This window comes from Salvelinus sp. IW2-2015, linkage group LG27 (assembly GCF_002910315.2).
Source record: "Salvelinus sp. IW2-2015 linkage group LG27, ASM291031v2, whole genome shotgun sequence".
In the NCBI taxonomy this organism is placed as follows: Eukaryota; Metazoa; Chordata; class Actinopteri; order Salmoniformes; family Salmonidae; genus Salvelinus; species Salvelinus sp. IW2-2015.
In genome coordinates, this window is record NC_036867.1 from 22,579,328 (window position 1) to 22,596,007 (window position 16,680).

Consider the following 16,680-nt stretch of genomic DNA (forward strand, 5'->3'; position numbering starts at 1 on the left):
CAAGTAGGCTACTGGCAGTAGATGGACCTAGCTAGCAAAAAGACAGCAAAAAGACAGTACTAGAAAACAACAGATGAATACCATACYCTCAAGCACTATTGAGCACATCTGCAGCAATTACTGAGTGAATGATTTGACAGGTGACCTACCTTTAGGGGTGGTGGGTGGAAATGCAGTTTTTCTTGCGGTTTTCCTCGAGTAAAATMTGTTTCTGTTTTTGTTGTTCATTACATTTAGGCTATTGTGTAGGCCTTTACAATGTGTAGGCCTTTACAATATCTAAACTTCCGACTTCAACTGTAGACTCTTCTGAAGGTCCCCCGGTACCAGTTGAACACATTTATAGAAGTCTATATGGAGGCAGTTAATTGTCAAAAATATGCGGTTAAATACAAAAAAATATATGTTTCCTGTCTTTCTTATATCACTCAGATATAGGAGAGACATTTCAGAACAAATAATTGTATATATTTTTGGGGGACGATCTGTRGTTCCATGTAGTGAATCTGTTATTTAATGCATTTGTATGTGCAAATAGTAGTAAGATAAAAATATAAGCAAGCCAGTTTAGAACAAATTCTTATTTACAATGATGGCCTAAGKTGGGCCAATTGTGCGTCCAATCACGGCCGGATGTGATGCAGCCTGGATTGAATGATATAGAGCAGCCTTTCTTAAAGTATGGGTTGCGACCCAAAGTGGGATGCGGACCTGTTAATGGTGGGTCAGTAATTAATTACTGGAATTGTTTTGGCCAAGTGCATCTGCGCTCTCTGCTTCGCAGCTCTCTCTGCTTCATCTCTGCTCAGTTTGGCAGGTGCGCGAGTGGGAAAGGGAGATGCCCGTGTGCTTCACAGTTTACCATATGTTTTTRCTGTAATTTTCTTGAAGATCACTCCACGACACACACGATGCAGCGCTGTCGTTCAAGCCACTGACTTGTTATTCCCACTCGCCATCACTCACCGCTGACATGAAATGGACTCATGCTAGCCACAAGTTCTGACTGAGCTCAATTGTCATGAAATTCATATACAGCGGTGAGTTTCTCTCTCTTTCATAAAAACTTATAATGAGGAGCTCCCACATTGTGTTTTGTGTGGGGAAGTGCTTAGTAATGAACAAATTAATAAAACGACACGCCCTGACCAAACATCCACAGCATGATGGTAAACCCAGGGAGTTCTTTCAGAACAGGGCAGAATGCTTCAGGAAACAGTGCTTCGACAGAGAAAAAGTAAGTCAGCTAGCAAGGCATTGTTGTCATTTCATAACAGGTGATGATAAGCAGAAGAGAGGGAGTACTAACTAACTCTCATAGTACTAGATGTGAGTTTATCTTTCAAACAATCCCCTGCCCTTGTACACAGCTAATAGCTAACATTCGCCAAAGCAAGCTAGCTAGTAACAGCAGAGATGAAGATGAAAAATGATCAGGCCTACTGTACATCTTACTGTAGAAATTATTGTTGAAAACTAGTCTAGGCTGGAACTGTTGCTGTTAAAACACAATAATATTGCATTTGTATTTATTGTAATATTTGTGTTGTGGAGAAATGACCAGGCAGGAGACGGGAGTACAGTTAGTTTTCGTTTAGTCAAAACCTCTCGTGCTCTACAGTTTCCCGTCCACTAGTGCGCATGTGCATTTCCTATTAGGTGTAGTAACGTAACACTGTCGTAATACATCACCGCTTAGTAACAGTATAGTAACTAATATAAACAGATTTAGATCCCAGATACTACACTCCTCCCCCATAGTTTTTAACTCCCAGAGAACAAGGTAAATATGTTAGGGAACTACTAATGCAATATCTGAACAATGCATTCTTAACATTTTTCAACTACTGGGTTGAAGCAGACTTTTCAGAGCCCAGCACAAATCCAGGGGATTATTCTGCCCCGAAGATGGAGTTTGTGTTCCTAATAACTAACCCAGGTAATGTCCTTTTTCTTTCCTTTTATCTAGGACATATTAAAGTGTTTTGTTTTTACTGTCTGTTACCTTAAACAGTTCAACTCACAGGTCAAGCTTTTGAGGTGCCCTCGCTGTCGAATAGGATATCTCCGCTCCTCCTGGGCTTCCGGTGGTGGGCCAGGTTCGGTGAAGGTCAGGCTCTGTCTCTCCCGTACGTCCACAGTCAGGAGAATAGTCCTGGGGGTCGTTATTGTTCTCTCGGCGTGTCTCTGCTGGGGCGTTGGACCGTAGCTGATGATCCACATGAACGTTGACCTGGCGATGACCAATTTGGACTTGGTAAGTCAAAGGTCCTTTGCGTTGCAAGATCACACCTGATTCACAGGCTCTTGGGTGTCTGAAATCACGTACCATCACCCTCTCTCCCTCTTTGAATTCTCTGACAGTCATTGAGTGTCTGTCATGAGCTTTCTTCTGCTGTAGCTGGTGCTTTGCCACAGTGCTTGACAAGTCTGGTTTCAACAATGTCAGGCGGGTACGTGGTTGGCGTCTCAGAAACAGTTCAGCTGGTGTACATTCCGTTACTGTGTTGTGGTGTGTTACGGTAAGTAAACAGGAACCGCGGAAGCTTTGGTGGGTGGGCACAGACTGAACCTCGAGTCTAGTCCAGGCCTTCTTAAAGGTTTGCACGGCTCTCTCCGCTGCTCCGTTTGATGCCGGATGGTAAGGTGGTGACAGGATGTGCCTTACTCCATTGTTCTTGAGAAACATTTCAAAATCTTTTGACGTGAAAGGAGGGCCATTGTCCGATACGAGCTCCTTGACTAGTCCAAAGGATCGAACAGGTGTCTGAGAAGATTGATGGTCTTCTCAGCTGTGGTCAGTTGAGTAGGGAACACTTCCATCCACTTGGAATGGACATCGACGACAACAAGGAAATGTTGCTTGTCAATCTCAGCTAATCCACATGGATGCGTTCCCAAGGTGTCGCAGCCCAGGACCATGGATGAAGAGGTGCAGCAGCAGGCTTGTTGCGAACAGCTTCACAAGGTGAGCAGTGGCCTACATGCTGTTGAATGTCCTGATCCAGTCCAGGCCACCACAGATAACTGCGAGCGAGTGCTTTCATTCGAGTGATCCCTGATGTCCCTCATGCAGGTCAGATAGCAGTCTCCTCTGGAATTTGTGAGGTACCACCACCCTTGATCCCCACAGAACACATCCTTGATCAGTGGACAACTGGTCTTTCTGTTCGATGAATGAACGAAGGTTATGCTCATTTACGAAGTTTGGCCAACCTCCTAATGTTAAGTCCAAGACTTTGGAAAGCACTGGATCTTTCCTTGTTTCCTCTGCTATGTCTGAAGCAGATATGGGCAGTTCGTCAATGAGAGAGATCTGGAAGACTGCTCTATCATCTTCACTGTCGGAGTCACTATTGCATGGTAGTCTTGATAGTGCATCTGCATTTGCGTGATCACTGGATCGTCTGTACTCAATCTCGTAGTCGTAGGCTAACAATATCAGAGCCCAACGTTGCATTCGAAGTGCAGCAAGGGTTGGTATAGCTGATTTTGGTCCAAGGTGGCCAACAGAGGCTTGTGATCTGTCAGCAGTTGGAACTTCCTTCCGTACAGGTATTTGTGAAACTTCTTCACTCCGAATATTATGCTCAGGGCTTCCTTCTCAATTTGAGCATAATTTTTCTCACTTGGTGACAGAGTCCGTGATGCAAATGCAATAGGGTGTTCTTCACCTGACGATAGAACATGTGAGATGACGGCTCCTACTCCGTATGGAGATGCATCACACGCGAGTCTCAGCTTCATCTCTGTGTTGTAGTGGGCAAGCCACTTGCTCTTTAGCAGACGCTGTTTGCAAGTCTTGAAGCTTCTTCGCATTGTGGGGACCAATTCCACTTTGTATCGGCCTTTTAGCAGTTGGTGAAGCGGATGCAACAATGTGGACAAGTTGCCACAAACTTTCCGTAATAGTTCAGGAGCAAGGCCCTTGTGCATCAATCTTTTATCCGAGATACTCCACTGAGTCCTGGAGGAACTCACACTTGCTGCGTTTCATTCTCACTCCGTATTTCTCCAGTCTTGACATCACTTTGTCCAGCACTACAAGGTGCTCTCCAATGGTTGGTGCTGACACGAGGATGTCGTCCATGAAGCATACAACGTTGTCTATACCGTCCAAGATCTGATCCATTGTGTGTTGGAATACGCTGGAGCTGTCGAGATTTCCATAGGCCAAGCGATTGAATCTGAATAGCCCCTTGTGTGTATTGATGGTCAGATACTGTTCTGACTCCGGATCCAGCTTCAGTTGCTGATAAGCGAATGCCAGGTCCAGCTTACTGAAAACTTCCCACCAGCTAGAGTGGCAAACAGATCTTCAGCGTTTGGTAGTGGATATTCCTCTGGTAGTATGCAGCGATTTACTGTGACCTTGTAGTCACCGCACATTCTGACGGTCTTGTCTTTCTTTGGGACTACAACAATCGGAGCGCCCAGTCGCTCCTCGCTACTTCGTGATTATGTTATTCTTCTGTAGGCGGTCCAGTTCCTTCTCTACTGCTTCCTTAAGAGCATAGGGAACTGGACGTGGGTTGTGAAAGATAGGCTTGGTTCCTTCTTGCACTCTGACTTTTGCTGTGAAGTCTTGTATTTCGCCGTAGCCATCTTTGAAAAGTTCTTTGTGCTTCTCCAGCATGTTAGTGAGTGTAGCCTGACTCACTGGTTTGTCCTTTCTCAGACTGAAGATTTCTCCCCAGTTCAACTTGATCTTTTGTAGCCAGTTTCTGCCTAGCAAGGCTGATTTTTCTCCTTTAACAATGACAAGCGGTAGCGTCCACTCCTTCCCCTCATACCGGACTGGTACCTGGATCTGCCCTAACACAGGAATAGTGTCACCAGTGTATGAAGAAAGGCGGATGGACGCTGGCTGAAGAGGGCACTCTTTCAGTTTTTCTTTGTAGAGTCTCTCTGGAACCAGAGATACAGACGCTCCGGTGTCCAGCTGCATTTTTACCGGTTTTCCCGCTAACTCCATGTTGAGATAGATTCCATCTTTTTGTTGTTGAGCGTGTTACACTGTGGACAGTTCCAATACTGTTTCAGTAGTACCTTCCTCTTCTTGTGCTGCGTCTGACACTTTGTGCACTCTTGCTGTGCGTTTTGAGGCTTTACACACTTTCTGTAAATGTCCAACCTTTCCACAATTGTGGCACTTACATTTTGGAATCGACATTCACTGTGCTGATGATTACTCCCCCACATCTGTAGCAACTTGGCTTAGACCTTTGAGATGTGGGGCTGCTTTGTTCTTGTGTAACCTTGAGGACGGGACTGAAAAAGTGTGACTTTTGTGAGCCTTTTTCACCACGTGCATCACTGACTTGTGAACAACCTTTCTGACGTTCTGCATATTCCGATAGCTCAATAGTATCCCTGTGGGCAAGCTCGAGTCCAAGTGCGATATCACAGGCTTTCCGAAAGGTCAGGTCCTTTCTCTGACAGAAGCCTTCTTGATATGCTTCACCTGTGAGACACATACAAACTTGTCTCGATGAGCATCATCAAGGAAATTGTGCAAACTCACAGTACTTGCCAGCCTTTTCAAAGCAAGGATGTAGTCAGCCCACGGTTTCCCCTTGACTCTGGTGACGTTTGGTAAAATCTGAAACGTTCTGCAATGAGAATTGGCTTAGGCTTGAAATGCCTTGAAAGAGTTTCAGTCAGTTCTGCATAGTTCAACTCCACTGCTTTTATTGGTTCAATGAGACCTTTCAGCAATCATACTCAGTTTGGACCCAAAACACTGAGAAATACGTCTGCTTTCTTTTCATCTTTGATTTCATTTGCAGCCAGCCAACGCTCAAAACGCTCCAAATAGAAATCAAAATCCTCTTTTGTAGCCTCAAACTCTGGTACTCGACCAATGGTTGCCATTTTCACAGTTAATTGTTCAGTTTCCTTATTTCTTGTATTCCTTAATTTTCCTCTAATTCTTCACTTCAGAAGTTTCTGCAATTACTTCGTCACTGCACTCTTTTGTAATAATGTACACACCGTGTTACGTTCCTCCCTCCTTTTGTTTTCTTTTTTCTTGACAATATTTCTCCACCGAGATCGCCTAATTTCAATGGTTCAATGACAGTTTTATTTACAGTGGGGAGAACAAAGTATTTGATACACTGCCGATTTTGCAGGTTTTCCTACTTACAAAGCATGTAGAGGTCTGTCATTTTTATCATAGGTACACTTCAACTGTGAGAGACGGAATCTAAAACAAAAATCCAGAAAATCACATTGTATGATTTTTAAGTAATTAATTTGCATTTTATTGCATGACATAAGTATTTGATCACCTACCAACCAGTAAGAATTCCGGCTCTCACAGACCTGTTAGTTTTTCTTTAAGAAGCCCTCCTGTTCTCCACTCATTACCTGTATTAACTGCACCTGTTTGAACTCGTTACCTGTATAAAAGACACCTGTCCACACACTCAATCAAACAGACTCCAACCTCTCCACCAATGGCCAAGACCAGAGAGCTGTGTAAGGACATCAGGGATCAAATTGTAGACCTGCACAAGGCTGGGATGGGCTACAGACAATAGCAAGCAGCTTGGTGAGAAAGCAACAACTGTTGGCGCAATTATTAGAAAATGGAAGAAGTTCAAGATGACGGTCAATCACCCTCGGTCTGGGGCTCCATGCAAGATCTCACCTCGTGGGGCATCAATGATCATGAGGAAGGTGAGGGATCAGCCCAGAACTACACGGCAGGACCTGGTCAATGACCTGAAAGAGCTGGGACCACAGTCTCAAAGAAAACCAATAGTAACACACTACGCCGTCATGGATTAAAATCCTGCAGTGCACGCAAGGTCCCTCTGCTCAAGCCAGCGCATGTCCAGGCCCGTCTGAAGTTTGCCAATGACCATCTGGATGATCCAGAGGAGGAATGGCAGAAGGTCATGTGTCTGATGAGACAAAAATAGATCTTTTTGGTCTAAACTCCACTCGCCGTGTTTGAGGAAGAAGAAGGGTGAGTACAACCCCAAGAACACCATCCCAACCGTGAAGCATGGAGGTGGAAACATCATTCTTTGGGAATGCTTTTCTGCAAAGGACAGGACGACTGCACCGTTTTGAGGGGAGGATGGATGGGGCCATATATCGCGAGATCTTGGCCAACAACCTCCTTCCCTCAGAAGAGCATTGAAGATGGGTCGTGGGCTGGGTCTTCCAGCATGACAACGACCCGAAACACACAGCCAGGGCAACTAAGGAGTTGCTCCGTAAGAAGCATCTCAAGGTCCTGGAGTGGCCTAGCCAGTCTCCAGACCTGAACCCAATAGAAAATCTTTGGAGGGAGCCGGAATCCGTATTGCCCAGCCGACAGCCCCGAAACCTGAAGGATCTGGAGAAGGTCTGTATGGAGGAGTGGGCCCAATAATCCCTGCTGCAGTGTGTGCAAACCTGGTCAAGAACTACAGGAAACGTATGATCTCTGTAATTGCAAACTAAGGTTTCTGTACCAAATATTAAGTTCTGCTTTTCTGATGTATCAAATACTTATGTCATGCAATAAAATGCCAATTAATTACTTAAAAATCATACAATGTGATTTTCTGGATTTTTGTTTTAGATTCCGTCTCTCACAGTTGAAATGTACCTATGATAAAAATTACAGACCTCTACATGCTTTGTAGGTAGGAAAACCTTCAAAATCGGCAGTGTATCAAATACTTGTTCTCCCCACTGTACATAAGGTGGCATGTATTCATGGATGCCAAGGGAAGCCAGGCTTCCCCAAATATTTCACCTTATAAAAACATTTAAATGATCAAATAATGTCTCTTTCGTCTCTCTGTGTTTTCAGAATTGTACATATATTCGCATGTGGCTGAATCTCACGGTACAAATAATCAGAGCGAGGGAAACAGCGCCCCTCTATCTCAGTATGTGTAACACATGAATCTTATGCTGTCTGGAACAAAAGAGTATAACATGTTGCCGCCATAGCATTTGATTGAATAACTCCAGCAAGCATTTGGCCTCCCAATTAGTGTTGAGTTGAGCTCAACTGTGGGTTGTCCAGGCGCAGCAAAGGGAGGCAAGTTAGGATTTGTTTTCACAGGAATCAAATCACATCCTAAGCTAAATGTCATCATTGTCAGAAAAATGTGTCTTTCTCTGGTCTGCTTGTGTTGATAAATCGGACCTTTCTTATGTCATGAATGGAGATGGGGATTTGTACTTGGGTTTGACTTAATTCTCTGTATAGTCCAATGATTATGAGATCTAACCATATATTAATATTAGAGGTCGACTGATTATGATTTTTTTCAACGCCGATACCYATACCGATTATTGGAGGCCCAAAAAAAGCCGATGCCGATTTTTTTCATTTATTTGTAATAATGACAATTACAACAATACTGAATTAACACTTATTTTAACTTAATATAATACATCAATAAAATCAATTTAGCCTCAAATAAATAATGAAACATGTTCAATTTGGTTTAAATAATGCAAAAACAAAGTGTTGGAGAAGAAAGTAAAAGTGCAATATGTGCCATGTAAAAAAGCTAACGTTCATGTTCCTTGCTCAGAACATGAGAACATATGAAAGCTGGTGGTTCCTTTTAACATCAGTCTTCAATACTCCAAGGTAAGAAGTTTTAGGTTGTAGTTATTATAGGAGTTATAGGACTATTTCTCTCTATACCATTTGGATATCATATACCTTTGACTATTGGATGTTCTTATAGGCACTTTAGTATTGCCAGTGTAACAGTATAGCTTCCGTCCCTCTCCTTGCCCCTACCTGGGCTCGAACCAGGAACACATCGACAACAGCCACCCTCGAAGCATTGTTACCCATCGCTACACAAAAGCCGCGGCCCTTGCAGAGCAAGGGGAACAACTACTCCAAGTCTTAGAGCGAGTGACGTCACCGATTGAAACGCTATTAGTGCGCACCCCGCTAACTAGCTAGCCATTTCACATCGGTTACACCAGCCTAATATCGGGAGTTGATAGGCTTGAAGTCATAAACAGCTCAAGGCTTGAAGCATTGCTAAGAGCTGCTGGCAAAATGCACAAAAGTGCTGTTTGAATGAATACGTACGAGCCTGCTGCTGCCTACCATCGCTCAGTCAGTCTGCTCTATCAAATATCAAATCATAGACTTAATTGTAACATAATAACCCACAGAAATACGAGCCTTTGGTCATTAATATAGTCGAATCCGGAAACTATCATTTAGAAAACAAACGTTATTTTCTCAGTGAAATACAGAACCGTTCCGTATTTTTATCTAAACGGGTGCATCCTAAGTCTAAATATTGCTGTTACACTTGTACACTTCAATGTTAATGTCATAATTAAGTACATTTCGGGCAAATGTTTCGCAACGAACCAGGCGGCCCAAACCCTGACTCTGGCTGCAATGAACGCAGGAGAAATGTCACATTTCACCTGGTTAAACTTTTACTGCCTCAGAAACCCGGATCCGGGAGCCCACCCCACCCCCCACACCCTAATTAGCATACCTAGCATAGCTTCAAAAGTAAGATAGTAGCATCTAATATCATTAAATCACAAGTCAAGACACCAGATGAAAGATACAGATCTTGTGAATAAAGCCACCATTTCAGATTTTTAAAATGTGTTACAGGAAAGAGACAAAATATGTAAATCTATTAGCTAACACCGTTAGCAAAATACACCACACATTCTAATCATCAGTTCTTACTCCTTCAGGGCTCTATCACCAATTGGCTCAACTAAGATATTGATATCACTAACCAAGAAAAAACCTCTTCAGATGACAGTCTGATAACATATTCAGTATAGGATAGTTTTTGTTAGAAAAAAGTGCATATTTCAGGTAGAAACACAGTTTACATTGCACCACCATCACAAATCGACCTAGAATTATCGAATAGAGCAACGTGTTGAACAATTTTACTCATCAATAAAACATTTCATAAAAATAGACAAAGCATAGCAATGAGAAGACCCAGTTCTTGTGATTTCAGACGCATATTTCAGATTTTCTAAGCGTTTTTCAGCGAAAACACAATAAATCGATAAGTTAGCATAGCCACATGAACAAACGTTCCAGAGCATCGATTCCAGCAAAGAGCGCTATAACGTAATCACCGCCAAATATAATTATTTTTTTCACTAACCTTCTCAGAATTCTTCCGATGACACTCCTGTAACATCATTTTACAATATCATATACAGTTGTTCGAAAAGGTGCATATTTAGCCATAACAAACCGTGGTTACACAATAAAAATACTAGGAAATCAAGCCTCAATATGTCTGACGTCATCATTCAGCGATGATCTAGTTTAATTGAAAGCTAATCATATACTTGACTAAAAAATACAGGGTTTACAGGAATCGAAAGAACAATTAGTTCTTATGCACCAGCGCGGATTTAACATTTTTAAAATTATCCTTACTTTTCAATACAGGGTTGGCCAAGTGAAGCTATACCAAACAAATGGGAATGATGCGTTTAAAATATTTCGCAGAAACACGGTTTATCATATTAAATATTGCTTACTTTGAGCTGTTCTTCCATCATATTCTTGGGCAATGTATCCTTTCTATGTTATAAACGTCTTTTTGGTCGATAGATGTCCTCTGTCTTCGAAATGTCCATCACCAAACGACCGACTCCTCTAAAACGTGTGTCCAACTTTCAGAACGCACAACAAAGAAATTCCTCAAATCGCACTAAACGGATATAAATTGAATATAAAACGGTTCAAAATTCACTACATTATGATGTTTTTAACAATATAACGACTGAAAACATGACCGGAGAAATATTGCTGGTTTATAAAACGATTGGGAACGAGACAGGTCGATGGCTTCACGCGTGAGGCGCACATTGAGAAAGAGGGGTCTCTGTACATTTTGGTCATTATAATGGCTGTGAACGTCCCATCGATTTCATTGAAAACGTGATGACGTACAGCACCCAGAGGAAGACGTAGGCAGTGTCGGTTCCTTCATAGCATTCACTGTGGCCTATTAAACAGACCCCAGATCAGAGGTAAAAAATTCTGAAATCTGAACCCTGTCATGAAAAGTGCTGTAAAAATTGTTCTGTCCACTAAGAGACAAAATTTCAACTCCTATAGAAACTATAGACTGTTTTCTATCCAATAATAACAATAATATGCATATTGTACGATCAAGAATTGAGTACGAGGCAGTTTAATTTGGAAATGTAAAAAAAAAAATAATGCTAACAGCTCCCCTATTGACAAAAGGTTTAATATTGCCTGCTAACCTGGATTTATTTTAGCTAATATGCAGTTTAAAAATATATACTTCTGTGTATTGATTTTAAGAAAGGCATTGATGTTTATGGTTAGGTACAGTCGGTGCAACTATTGTGCTTTTTTTCGCAAATGCGCTTTTGTTAAATACATCCCCCGTTTGGCAGGTTGCCTGTCTTTGTTAGGAAGAAAGAGTCTTCACACAGTTCGCAATGAGCCAGGCGGCCCACACTTCGCATATACCCTGACTCTGTTACAAGAGAAGTGACACAATTTCCCTAGTTAAAAGAAATTCATGTTAGCAGGCAATATTAACTAAAATTGCAGGTTTAAATATATAAACTTGTGTATTGATTTTAAGAAAGGCATTGATGTTTATGGTTAGGTACACGTTGGAGCAACGACAGTCCTTTTTCGCGAATGTGCACCGCATCGATTATATGCAACGCAGGACAGCCTAGATAAACTAGTAATATCATCAACCATGTGTAGTTAACTAGTGATTATGATTGATTGATTGTTTTTTATAAGATAAGTTTAATGCTAGCTAGCAACTTACCTTGGCTTCTTACTGCATTCGCGTAACAGGCAGGCTCCTCGTGGAGTGCAATGTAAGGAAGGTGGTTAGAGCGTTGGACTAGTTAACGTAAGTTTGCAAGATTAAATCCCCGAGCTGACAAGTAAAAATCTGTCATTCTGCCCTAAACAAGGCAGTTAACCCACCGTTCCTAGGCCGTCATTGAAAATAAGAATGTTTCTTTAACTGACTTGCCTAGTTAAAAAAGGTGTAAAAAAAAATTATAATAATAATCGGCACAATCGGTGTAACAAAATACCGATTTCTGATTGTTATGAAAACTTGAAATCTTATTAATCGACCATTCCGATTAATCGGTCGACCTCTAATTAATATATTATCCACTGGCTAGAGACGATTGAAGTTCAATATGTAGCCTATATGTAACTAGCTAACTTAGCTGGTTGTTGCCCATGCAAGAAAGTTAGGCTAGCAAGCACGTTAGCTAAGTAGCCTACGACAACAAAAACGAAAAGCAGTGTGAGTCAACATTTTTGTTTTGCCACCACACACAAACACACACACACACACACACACACACACACACACACAACACACAACACACACCACACACACACACAAACACACACACAAAGCTGGTACAGGCGAAATCAGTACCATGAATAGCCACATGATATTTAGAAACATTGATTGGACTAAATTGTTTTTGGTATCTTTAAGTTTTTTTTCGGTGTATTAAACTAAGCATATATAGCCTTGTTGATTTGATGATGTTTAAATGTTTGTTGAAGTGGTGCTGGAATAGCGGCGGCAGTGCTCCTGTTGCCTTTGTGCTGATTTAAGGGAACTCTGTGGTTCTAAAATCAGCAGTTGTTTAGTAAACTGTTAAAAACATTAACTTGCTGGACCATGCTGCAGGTCATAGAACTGTTTGTTACATACAATATTTGCTTTGTAGACTTCACAGGACAGATGTTGGTCTCTGGTTTTTTGATGAAACAAACGTWTGTGTACTTGAATTTATTCCGCCACTGTGTGACTGATGTATTTTTGTTGTCACAGTGGCGTATGAACGAATGGATTAAAGAGCAAACAATACAAATATCACAACATAGTTTGTAATTTGGCTTTTTTACTGGCCTGGCTTCCTCAGTGATATCACACACACACACTGCTACTGCATAGATATGGTGTGCTACAGTAGAAACAACATACCACGATATACAGAAACTATTATGATAACATAATAAGGCACTTACTTTGATAGGAATACACGTCCAAACGTATTATTAGTAAGGAAAACAACAAGGAAGGCAAAGGACGCCAACAAAGGACGCCACCCGGAAAATGTGCCAGGGGGAAAATGTTCAGGCAGGTTCTGTTCAGGCATACTTGACCTGAGGAAACACTGGAGGAGTGCTTGGGCTCTCATCGAAGAGAGACGTTTGTCTGGCTCATCTAGCTTATCCTCGCCTTACATTAGCATGGCATACCTCGAACGAATATTGTCCGCCACAGTGAAGTGGGATACTTCTATGTGAATTAATGAGGACACCATATGGGCCTTGGTCAAAAGTTTTGCACTATAGGCAATATACAGTGTCATTTCTGACACAGCCTTTGTTATTGCTGTCTTGGAACCGAACAACAACATCATAAAGTTGTTTCCTCTGCCTATGGCACAGTGTCTTCTAGCTCTCACACAAAAACAAGTTGATGAATCTCCTGCAGCTACAGTATATCCATAATTATATTTACTATTTTCCTCAAAGGCAAATGTGGAGAGATGGGTGGAGAGAAAGGGGGAGAGGGAGAGAGAGTGAGAAATGGGGGTGGGGGAGAGAGAGTGGAAAGAGAGAGAGTGAGAGAAATAGAGAGAGAGAGAAGAGGGGGTAGAGAGAGAGAGAGAGTTTGATATATATAGAGAGAGAGAATTGAGACAGGTTGTATTTGGAGTGAAGCCAAGACCTAGCAAGCAATATATTTCTCAGACTGTTCAACACCTGTTGATTATTGTTTGAGTAAACCAACGGCTTAAAATAGCTAACACCTACACCTGACTGAAATGTAAGTCTGTGTCCCAAATGGCACACTGGGGGAGTGCTTGTGCTCTCATCGAAGAGAGAAGTTTGGTTGGCTCATCTAGCTTATCCTCGCCTTACATTAGCATAGCATGTAAGCAAGTTAGCATCACAAGTTTTGGGCTCCCGAGTGGCACAGCAGTCTAAGGCACCGCATCGCAGTGCTAGAGGTGTCACTACAGCCCCTGGTTCAATTCCAGGCTGTATCACAACCGGCCCGTGATAGGGAGGCGCACAATTGGCCCAGCGTTGTCCGGGTTAGGGTTTGGCTGGGGTAGGCCGTCATTGTAACTAAGAATTTGCCTAGTTAAATATTATTATAGGTGTGATTTGGGAAACAGTTATTCTTTTAAGGAGATGGTAACATTGCATTTTCCAAGAAATGTCCCTTTGTAAACATCCAGTAATATATGCTACAGTATACAAAACATTAGGAACATCTTCCTAATATTGAGTAGCACCCCCTTTTGCCTTCAGAACAACCTCAATTTGTCGGGGCATGGACTCTACAAGGTATCGAAAGCGTTCCAGGGAGATTCTGGCCCATGTTGACTCCAGTGCTTCCCAATATTGTGTCAAGTTGGTTGGATGTCCTTTGGATGGTAAACCGTTCTTGACACACATGGGAATCTGTTCACTGTAAAAATTGCAGCCGCATTGCAGTTCTTGACACACTGAAACCAGTGCGCCTGGCATCTACTACCATACCCCGTTCAAAGGCACTTAAATATTTTGTCTTGCCCATTCTCTCTCCGAATGGCACACACACACACACAATCCATGTCTCAATTGTTTCAAGGCTTAAAAATCCTTCTTTAACCTGTCTCCTCTCCTTCATCTACACAGATTGAAGGGGATTTAACAGGTGACATCAATAAGGGATCATAGCGTTCACCTGGTCAGTCTATGTCATGGAAAGAGCAGGTGTTCCTAATGTTCCTAATTCTTTCAATATTGTCAAGTTTGGGAGTTCTGTTACATACCTGTTATAGTAAAAAGAACGGACACAAGTTTACATCGGCAAAGTTCTGGCCCTTTCTTTATTCTGCAGAATGGTAGCGTGCTTGGCTAGAACTTCTGTTTCTCCTTCTACCTCAGTACAACAGTGCCATCTATTGGCCTGATCGACTACTAACGCTAAGGAATGTAGAATATAGAATTTTGATTAATTAAGGCAAATGCATAAACAAATTGGTTAAAAAAATATATATAATAAAGGGGTGTCTTTTTTTGTGACTTTGTTTTCAACCCATTACATGATCAAGGCAACATGGTGCATTGAACAGAAACATAAAACATCGCTCTTCCATAAAATATATGTTATTATTTCACACTGTTTTCATTGGGAAGGCAGATAAAGCGTTTTTACCAAAAGCAATACTTTTGCATGTGATAACACAGAATCCTATGTAATACTCCAAGTGTTAAGTCCCGCGGTGTAAGCTCGCAACTTTTAAAGCAGAAACCACTGTAAGAAGAGTGCCATCCTGCATCTCACATCTGCTGTAGTTATTGAACTCTGCCTGCTGGACCCATGGGTTGAGGCAAACTCTGTCATATCCAGGATGAAGTGTCATGCACTCCACCCGTCCTGCCACCTGTCCATAACCTGTAATACATTACATAGACGGATGGGACATTATCACCTACTGGGGATAGCGGTATTTTGACGTCCGGATGAAAAGCTTGCCCAAAGTAAACTGCCTGCTACTCAGGTCCAGAAGCTAGGATATGCATATAATTGGTAGATTTGGATAGAAAACACTCTAAAAGTTCTAAAACTGTTAAAATAATGTCTGTGAGTATGACAGAACTGAACTGGCATGCGAAACCCCGAGGACAAACCATTAAAAAAAAGAATTCAGCATACCACTGATTTCAATGCCTGGCACTTTTATAATACGGCGACATCATCCCCGATTGCAGTTCCTAGGGCTTCCACTAGATGTCAACAGTCTTTAGAAAGAGTTTCAGGCTGGTTTTTGGAAAAATTAGGGAGAAGTTGTAGTTTTTCTAAGTGACTCCCATTTTGGCTCTAGTGTTTCCAAGCGCATGGCCAATAGAGCACATTCTTTTTGTTTATCTCCGGTAAAGACAATAACGATTCACCGTCTTAAATTTGATTGTTTCTTTGCATATTAGGGTAGCTAAGGTTTGATTATAAACGTTGATTGACTTGTTTGGATAAGTTTATTGGTAACGTTTGGGATTCATTTTGTATGCATTTTGACGGAYGGAAATTGGATTATTGACTGAAACGCGCCAGCTAAACTGAGTTTTTATTGATATAAAGAAGGAATTTATCGAACAAAGGACCATTTGTAATGTAACTGAGACCTTTTGTAGTGCCAACAGAACAAGATCTTCAAAGGTAAGGCATATATTATATCGCTATTTCTGACTTTCGTGTCGCAACTCCCTGGTTGAAAATGATTTGTTATGCATTTGTGTGCTGGACGCTGTCCTCAGATAATCGCATGATTTGCTTTCGCCGTAAAGCCTTTTTGAAATCTTACACCTTGGCTGGATTAACAAGTTAAGCTTTATTTTGATGTATTGCACTTGTGATTTCATGAAAGTTTAATATTTATAGTAATTTCATTTGAATTTGGCGCGCTGCCATTTCACCGGATGTTTGCCAGGACGCTACCGTCCCACCTATCCATAAGAKATGTTTAACTAGGCAAGTCAGTTAAGAACACATTCTTATTTACAATTACGGCCTACCCTGGCCAAACCTGGACAATGCGAGCCGCCCTATGGGACACCCAATCACGGCCAGTTGTGATACAGCCTGGAATCAAACCAGGATCTGTAGT

General features: G+C 41.8%; 1 long non-coding RNA gene across 1 annotated transcript in view; it reads right to left on the reverse strand.

The window, feature by feature from the left end:
• Positions 1–16,680, reverse strand: part of LOC139023105 (uncharacterized) — a 427,630-nt gene that overhangs the window by 19,433 nt on the left and 391,517 nt on the right. The window lies entirely within an intron of this gene.